This window comes from Fundulus heteroclitus, unplaced genomic scaffold, assembly GCF_011125445.2.
Source record: "Fundulus heteroclitus isolate FHET01 unplaced genomic scaffold, MU-UCD_Fhet_4.1 scaffold_107, whole genome shotgun sequence".
Lineage (NCBI taxonomy): Eukaryota > Metazoa > Chordata > Actinopteri > Cyprinodontiformes > Fundulidae > Fundulus > Fundulus heteroclitus.
Genome location: NW_023396520.1, coordinates 726,937 through 736,277, shown reverse-complemented (window position 1 = coordinate 736,277; position 9,341 = coordinate 726,937).

Here is a 9,341-nt window from a genome sequence, read left to right as displayed (position 1 = left end):
TGAAACACAGGATTCCATTAACACAAAAGAAAGATGCATTTGCTGCAGGGACCTGTGTTTTTTTTTTTTTTTTTTGGGGGGAGGGGGGCGTGGTTATCTTTACCTATTCCAAGGGGAGGCTCACATTCAATGAATTTGAAAACCCCTGGAATAAAGGAGTGACAACTTTCTTTCGAGTTCAAGGATTTAATAACAGAAATAAAATTAAATAATAACATCACTATGTAATGCTGTTTATCTGAATTAACACAATATTTCGATTAACAAATCCTCTCTACTAGGCTAGTGAAACTTAACTAAACTACTAAGCAAAATGAAGATAAAAAAGAAGCTAAGTAACTATTTACATGAAAAAACAACCAAAGACAAAACAAAAGTGGTTGGTCATAATCAGAATAATTCGGTGAATCCTTGTTCACTGCAGATCTGATTTAAAAGAAAAAAAACATTGAATGGAGTTAAAAACATTTGTCATGTGTTTCAATCCAGTCACAATGCAAAGCCCAAGTTAAATAACACATTATTTGATGAAATAATATTTTGTTTAAGTTAAAGAACCAAAGTTCACCTTAAAGAATGTGAATCGTGATTAAATTAGCTTAACTAATTCAGAACATTTGACATGTGTTTCAACCCATTCACAATGCAAAGCAAAAGTTAACCAGAACATTATTTTGAGTAAATAACATTCTGAGGACTGGTTTGTCCTGTAAAATAATTTAATTCAGAATCGCTTGCCTTTGTTTATGCGATTCTACCTCCGGACGCTAGGGGTCGCTGTAGTGATCGGTCGCTAACCTGGTTAAAGTTTAAAACTGACATTAATATTCCATATTAATGCGGGAATAAGGCTCATAACACCATCGAAGGACAGCGGAGCAGAACGGTTAGCTTTATGCTTTAAAACAAGGTCCTTTTGAAATGTCTGGAACCGGATGTTAGTATAAGGTGACCAGATTTCTGAAGTCAAATCTGGGGACATTTCTTGCTCGTGGATAAAAATCAATACATCTCATTAAGATGAAATTAGGAAACGGGGACAGTAATGGTTTCCTTTATTTCTACAAATTTATTAATATTTAAACAACAAAAATCAAGTGTAAAAGTCAGGAATGTGCCTCTCCACACTTTTAGTATATCCTAAGATTAATAAAAAGTAATAAATAGTGTTATTAATAGAAACTAGAACTGTGTCTCTGGGTTGGGGCAAAGTGGTGGGGGTGGGAGTGGTGGGGTCAAGAGCAGACCCGGCTGCAGAAACAAATTATAGAGGGGGCATTCCATTTTTCATGGGGGCACACTTTTTTAAAAAAACATTTTATATGCTGCAGGCTGAACAGTAGCTCTGTGACTACTCCTACAGTGCTGAGAAAGAAATTTTCAAAATCCCAAAATCTAAAAAAACGAACAAACAAAAGGCAATAGTGTAGTGAGTGTTACTGTTTCACCGTGTCCCGTCTACGGTGAAGCACCCTCGGTGGACCCAGTTCGTTTTACCCAGTCAGGCGACCCCCACTTACTTATTACCTTGAATGTAAGACGCATAAAGCAGACAAGTATGCTTTTAGTTATATTTTATCTACGTAAAGACAGAGAAATAGTTACAGTCACACCAGCGCTGATGGGCCCCTGATCGGCAGGAGGCCTCGAGTGCTCATCATACAAACATTATAAAGGGATCTCGGGACACACCCATACAAGGGCAGTACACTTCCAAACTGTGACATCAGCAGGGAAACTGTGTCACCTCCGGGTTGGTATCTGATAGATATGTGCCAATCTTTTGGGTCAGTGCCATCTAAGTGTGCCATGCAGTTCTGGGATAAACAGCTCGTTCCACTTGACCTTGTTGATATCCTAACAGACCCCCTGATGATGTGTCATTATGGCACATCAACAAAGATGATCAACCAGTGGAACGACAGCTCTCAGTCTGTCCCTCTCCCAGAACAGTCGGTCATTCCGTCCAGTCCAAGCAATCCAAGCACGTCAGCTTCCGGCTTCCAGAGTCCATCCATCTGTGATCTCCATGGCAGTCGATAGTGCGGCTCAGTCTCTGGGGTCACACAGTCTCTACTGGTGTGCCCGAAAGGCACTTTGTAAAAAACAGTCCAGTTGTCCGTTAGCCCCCCCCCCTGTTGGTGTGCCCCAAAGGCACATCACAACGAAAACAGTTCCAAGGAATGGGCCGGACAAACCACAATGGAAACATCTTAGCATCAATCAGCATTAATACTTCATAATTCAGCATTTTTTACTCAACACCACAGTCCATAATAATAATAATAATTGAACTTTATTGATCTCACAATGGAGAAATTCACTTCTGCATCTTAACCCATCCCCTTGGGGAGCAGTGGGCTGCCACTGTGTGGCGCCTGGGGAGCAATTGGGGGTTAAGGGTCTTGCTCGGGGACCCAGAATGGCAGCTTGTGGGAGTTGAACTCAGAACCTCTGGGACCGAAGCCCTGTGCTCTAACCACTAGGCCACCACTCCCCACCACTAGGCCACCACAATGTCCAAGCATTTTAACTACAATTTAGGGTTCAACTATTTAAGATAGGCCTGTTTTAGGTTCCTATGCGCACATTATTTTGAGTTTACTTTAGACCAGATAAGCTAAAGATATACCTCAATCAAGGCCAAATTCGTCTACTCTACCCCACCCCAAGAAACCTCCTACTCGGTCCTCCACTCTCCATTCCTATGGACAACCATCCATCACTTTCAAACCTCACAAATCCAAGAGTACCAGTAGGGGGCATCAGAGGGCAGGCTGAGCCTCCAGCAGGAAAACCCCATCTCTCTAAGAAATGGTAAAAAACCCAATAGAGCCCAGTCTAGGGGAATCCCACTCTGGGCCAATCTGAGCGAGAAGACACCCTGTATTGAATCTAAAAATTAGCCTTACCAAGTAATTTATGGATCTGTGATAGCCATCAGATCCTGGTTCTCTATATAACAAAGCAAAAAGATTGCAAGAACTGTAGGTCTTGGTGTGTGTGTCTGTAACAGAGAGTTTTCATTCTTAGTCATAAAGCCATAGCGATCAACATAATGCAACATCACAGTATAAACATCATAACACATAAAATCAAACATGGAAGTCAGTCGAAAACAGAAAGGAGAAAGAAAAGAGAAAAAATCAGTTTTGTGATATAAAAAGAGTCTGTACGTCAATAACGCAAGTAAAAACCGTCAGGCCAGTCTGAGCACGTGGCAGACATGAATCTATTCGAGCATAAGTGGTCAGCTCAGAGTTCTCAGGCAACTGCTCCTTCATGGCAAACAGAAAGAAGAAAACATAAAAAAATCATAGGTCTCTGGCATGTTACTCCCAAACTTCTTAAGTCCTCTTCTTATTCCTCAGCATGGACAAAAACGATTTAGTTGGATGGTAATGAGTGTCCTGTCCTTTTTCAGACAATAAGCATTTTATCCCCAGTAAAATGCTCTGTTGAGATGGTTGGCAGACACCAGGCCTTGTTTACTGTTGAATAACAGAAACAAGGTGTAATTAGTGTTCTTATCAAGACTCCCAATCCTTCTGTCATTTACCTTCTTCAAACACTTTCACATCCAGATATTTCCGTTCACAATTATTGTGCTCTTAGCTTAACCTCCTTTACTGTAATCATTAGATCTTGCATTACTCTTATATAAAAGGAGAAATCTGAAAGTTCAACATTATCTGCAGCAGCATTTCTCTTCAATTCTTTCCCATGTATGTCTCACCTTACAATTGTCCAACAGTTGAAAAGATCTCTGCAATAGAAACTTATCATCATATGTTTCATGGCTACTGTGACACGGTTCATCTCAATTTATCTAGCACACAGGGAATTGTACTAAAACCTTTCAGAAACTTCTTACTGAACCAGCTCTAAAATACTTAACATTTTTCTAAAAAGCCCAACAGAAAAACCCTTAAGTTTGTAAAAGAAAGCTCTACTATATATATTTGCAGAATAATGTTGTGATATTAATAAGAAGCAGTCCTATGTACTTCTTGTCTTATTTTGAAAAGCTCAGCTGAGAAAATGGAAGTGTGTGCATGCCCCTCGCGCACACGGAGTTGTGATTTGTTACTATTCAGGAAGTGGGTGTAGCCCAGGGTGGAGACAGGAAGCAGTTCTCTGAATCAGTTTCAGTTTGACATGCATCAGACCAAAAGACTTGTAGTTGAATGCACCCTCCACCTGAAGCGAAGAGCAATTGAAACCCCATTAATTCTTGATTTTTTAATCACTTCTGCTTGTTTTAACAGACAGCTTTTGTAAACAACCCTGGTTGTATCTTATGTCCCCCTGTTTGAATCTTGTTTGAAACAACCCTTTAAACTGTAGTATGCTGTGAGCAGTAACTCATTGTTGCTTATTAAACACATCGCCCCCTGACCATGTAGGAAGCTCCATACTGCTCTAGATAGATATTTTATGAGACTTTAAACCTTTGTCAGTCCTCCAACATTAGTTTAATAGATAATACTTCAAAGCATAATTTTATCCCCAAGTAAATCAACCCTTTAACAAGTATCTAGTTCTTGTTCTCATGTGTTTAGTTTATCCTTGAAAAACTTTAAGCAGACATTACTTCTAGTGATTTTCTTACAGTTTCATTCATTTATTATTATTACCGTTGTGATCTTATATCACCCAGTGATCTATAAATCCTTATTTTATGTTTGCACCGTCTTGTCCCAGCAGATTAAAAATTCCCATTTTAGAATTTGCTTTTTTGTTTCATCAATCACTGTCTGTTGTGAGTATTGAAGAAATTGTGCAGTTCCTTTAAACCCTCTTAAATATTGACCACCCATTGGTAAATGATCAGCTTTAAGTTTTGCCCTTCTTCTAATTCTTTGTTTAGCCTTAGTATCTGCACCTTAAATTGACGAATAGTGGAATTCTTTGTATAAACACTTCTCTGTGTCCGTATTTGTTTCGGCCTCTATAATTTTGTTTTTTGCATTTTAAGTGTGAACCTGGTCAGGATAGAGAAAGTCATCTCTGATGCTCCTTTTTGCAACCCCAGCAAACCCAAAAACAAAAATGTTCACTGTCAGTGTTAGGTTACAGGTAATCCCTGTGGGAACACGACGTCGTTTCCTTGGTCCAACCTGGTTCCAAGCGCCTGGGTCATCGAAACACTCCACCACCTGCGACAAATCTCTGACATTTTCAAACCACAGCAGCAATTCCTGGGTGTCCACACCCCCTGTCTGTGAACTGTCTCTCGTCGTAAGCCCAGGCTTTCAGTTTATCTCCTCTTTAGTGTCCCCCTTTAGAGCCCATTTACCCCAAGTTGCATATTGTTGAATCCCCATTTTCAAATGTTCTTTTTGTTGAGAGTCCAAGAGTGTGTTCTAGGTGCGTTTCCTGAACGCCAACCTCTCCATGTCATGTTCGTGAAACCTTGTAGTTGAATTCCATCACCTGTGAAGCAAAGCAGTCATGCATAGTCCTGTTCAAGATGGTTTTTTTTAGCACAGCAGGAGTTTCACTGTCTGGTGCCATTGCAGCTCTGATGGTCCTCAGAGCTAACCTTCATGCATTGATATCATGTTGAAGCTGTTATCCTCCTATCATCATCTTGTGTCCAGGAGTCACTTCTGCTGTCCTGACCAGATACCAAATGTCCAACTAATCTAATTGACCTCATTACTTTTCTGCATGTACAAGAGGACGATCGTTAGATTATTCTGGTCTAAAAGACCACTAGGTTAATAGATGGCTAAACTCTGCTTATGTGTTTTTTCCTTCTGGATGTTTTAACATCTAGCTAAAGGACAACTATTGTAATGTTTCGTGTTTGAACAGAGAGATGTTAAGTCTCCTCAAACATTTTAGGTAACTGCGTACAACTCCAAACTATTTTCACTGGTGCTTTAATCTCTGATTTACCCATGAGTACCCATTAGTACAATAAGGCATTATTCTAATATTGTGGTTTTATCCATTTAAGTCCTTTACCTCTGTGGTGCTTTATTGATGTGGCCGTAGTGGCAGATTTTACAGGCATCCTAATTATTTGGTCCTTATTTGCGCCTCTGCTTACTTTAAGATATTCAGTAAATGTGGTGCTCACAATTTCTCCTTCGCTTGAACAAGGTTAAAAGGTTTAGAGTTTATTCTGCTTATATTGAAAAATTAGCTTGCTCACTCGTTCGTCCATTCGTTTATGCTATTAACTGTTGCTGTAATGCGTACTTTAACTTTTTCGCCCACTAGTTTTTTCATGATCATAATTATCGCTCATTGATGTAGATGTATATATATATATATATATATATATATATATATATATATATATATTTTTTTTTTTTCATGTCGTCTAAATTGCATACATTGTTCTTATCCATATTCCTTTTACGATTAAACGGCCCCCCTATGTATCCAACTCCTTACTTTAATCACCAATACTCATTAGTTGTTGAACCTGTTTAGGTTTAGCATAATTTCTTAAGCTACTCTTTGCTTTCATCAGGTAGATTAACATTTTGATGCAAAATGAATGTATTTAGCGGTGTCCCCTATTTATTTATTTTTTATTTTTTTTCTTGCACGTTGTGTTTTACGAAGCTTATTGTATCTTAAAGGCGCCTCTTTAAATCTTATTCAAACCCCCGTGTGGGGTTAATAAAATTCCAAAACATATCTATATATGTATTAGATGATTTAAATAAAAACTTTGTTAGAAAAGTAAAAGAAAATCCTTCTTATCTTTGCGAACTCTACCAGCTTTGTTTCCAGACCAGTACCACTTGTCCGAATGCGTTTGACCCTCTTATCGCTCGCTAATAACAGCTCTGACTTAAAACAATTAACATCCTAGGGGTTTAATAATAATCTTGATTGCTTTTAATCTGAAAGTTTTCTCCTAAGCGCATCCGTCAATGTGTTTGTTTCTAATGTGTGTTTTATTTTTTAATTGTGTACAGGAAAAATCTGATGTCAAATGCTGAAGGGGTGTCTGCCAACTCATCTTTGTTTCGTGTTGCGGTCCATTGAAGGTTATCCGATGCCTCTGTCTTTGCCCCCGCAATTTGTTGTCCATTTTCAGTCCTCATGTCTCAGTTCAACACCACAACATCGTTCCAGGACGATCATTGTCCATAAATCTTCTTTCTCCAATCGTTGTGTCTGAAACCACAAGGAATTCTGCCAGCATTTTGCCAATATGGATTTTGTCCAAAATCAAATTGTCTAATACAAAAATTGTCTATCTTCATCCGTAGTGTAGTGTACATCAGTTGAAAAGAAAAATTAAAACAAAAATTACAGTAAAACTTTCTCAAAACAAAATCAACCACATCGTTCCCTCTGAAACGAACTATTCTAAAAGTTCTTCACCTTTACCCCAGATCTTGATCCCTTACAAAATGTATCCAAGCAAAATATTTTTACAGATGGTTCAACCTCTTTGTATAAGTTCAATAATCAAAAATATATTTCTCTTAACCTTGTAGCATCACATTCCCCATTAAACCTCTATGCAGCTTCTGCAAAAATTACTGATTTTTTATCCAAAATTTGATTAAAAACTGGATTAGGCAGGAGTCAAGTACATCACCTTTTTCTCTCCGTCCCCTGGACCACTGTGGCACCACTTGGTACTAACTTGTCTCTGAGAATGCCTAAGAAAAGAGACTAAAATCTCTCCGTTAGCACATTCCAATTATATATGACCAGGTTTCCTTGCAAGAAAAAAGCAGAAAACAGGATAGAAATGTTAATGTGAGTCAGTAGAGAGGGCAGCAGTGGGAAGGGGTACATGAACAATTTCCAAAGCCACCTTCTTACCGCTAGAAGGATACTGAATACTGAATTGTACTTTATAACTAAATTTGCCTTGCCTTGCCTAGAAGGTCTCAATATTACCTGTCATAAGTTTGTTAAACTTAGCATAATTTAGTCACTTTTGTCAATCCCTGCACATCCATTTTAGATCATGACTTCTTACCATACGGCCTGAAAGAGCTCACTTTCCAGAGTCTTCTGTTGGAACAAAGGTGGCTTTACAGTTTCATCTCACATCATCTGAAAGAAGTAACTCAGAGAAAAACAATGCTGTTAGTGTATTAGGTGACAAAAGAAAACCTGGTCTTTTTTAGTGTCTTGGTTCTTAACGTGATGTGTCTAAGTTCTCGGTTGGTCCAGGGGATGTAGGAATCTCTTGTTCCTTTTCTTTCAGCGTTTTGTATTAAAACTTCTCCTTTTCTTAAATAATCTGCCGAACAACCTTGAATGTTGTCACTTTTTTGCCACTGGTGATGCAAAAATTAAAGCAAAGGAATCATTTAAAAAAGAAGTAATCAAAATACACAAAACAATAAAAACCCGAAAGTAAAAAGTCTCCCAAGGAGCCTAATCTGTGTGTTCCAATACATTATAGCATTATTTTGATTTCTTTTTAGCTCTTTTGATCATGCAAACTTAATTATTAATGCTTTTCAATCGGTCATGGGTGAAACTTTAAAGCAACCATTTTCTCTTTCAGGCTTTTGAGTTTCTAGTGTTTTTCTATACATGATAAGAGTTTTCCCCGTAATTCAGCACATTGAGAAGGCTACCCAAAAACAAAGAGATTAGAAGTAGAATCTAACCCTTCACAAGCTGGCTTTATTTTTTTTTTTTCCCTCTGACATACTTTGCATGCTCCCAGCCTTGCCATAAACATTCAGATGTTTACATCATGGTCAGATTTGTTTATCATATCTTTTGTCCTGCTTCAGGTTAAACTGTCCCTCTGAAGCTTGCCTCAGCTCAGCATAACTAATAACATCAGATGATTTTGTAACTGATGACGCATGTAACGTGGCCTTCTGATATTTTGACGCTTTTCAAAATTTCTCATTAGTTGCATTCAAATTCCAAGTAAAAATAAATAAAATAAATGAATCGAAAACCCTTAGAAAAGCAACTCATATTTAGTTCCATACAGGTTTGTTCAAAGCACAGTTTTCCCTCATCTATTTAAATCAAAAATTTTGTATATCTAAACTTCCTTCAACTGGACTGGTTTGTGATGAATCATTATTATTACAAGCAATGAGATCTCAGTAATTTTAAATTACTTAAGGGCTAAAAACAAGTTATAGGATCTAATTTCATGCAGTAAACTTAAAAAGCTTTATGTAAAGCTTATTACCAGTTCCAATTTTTCTAACAAAGCTGAAATATTTTCGTTCAAGCCATGTTAATCTCTCCGTGTATCAATTTTAATTTGGTCCTGATATTTAATGTTAAAAAAAACAAACTTTGTTATTTAAATCTCTCTTTTACTTTACCTTTTTGTTAACCTAGTCCATGCTTAAAAATGTCATTTGAATTACGGAGCT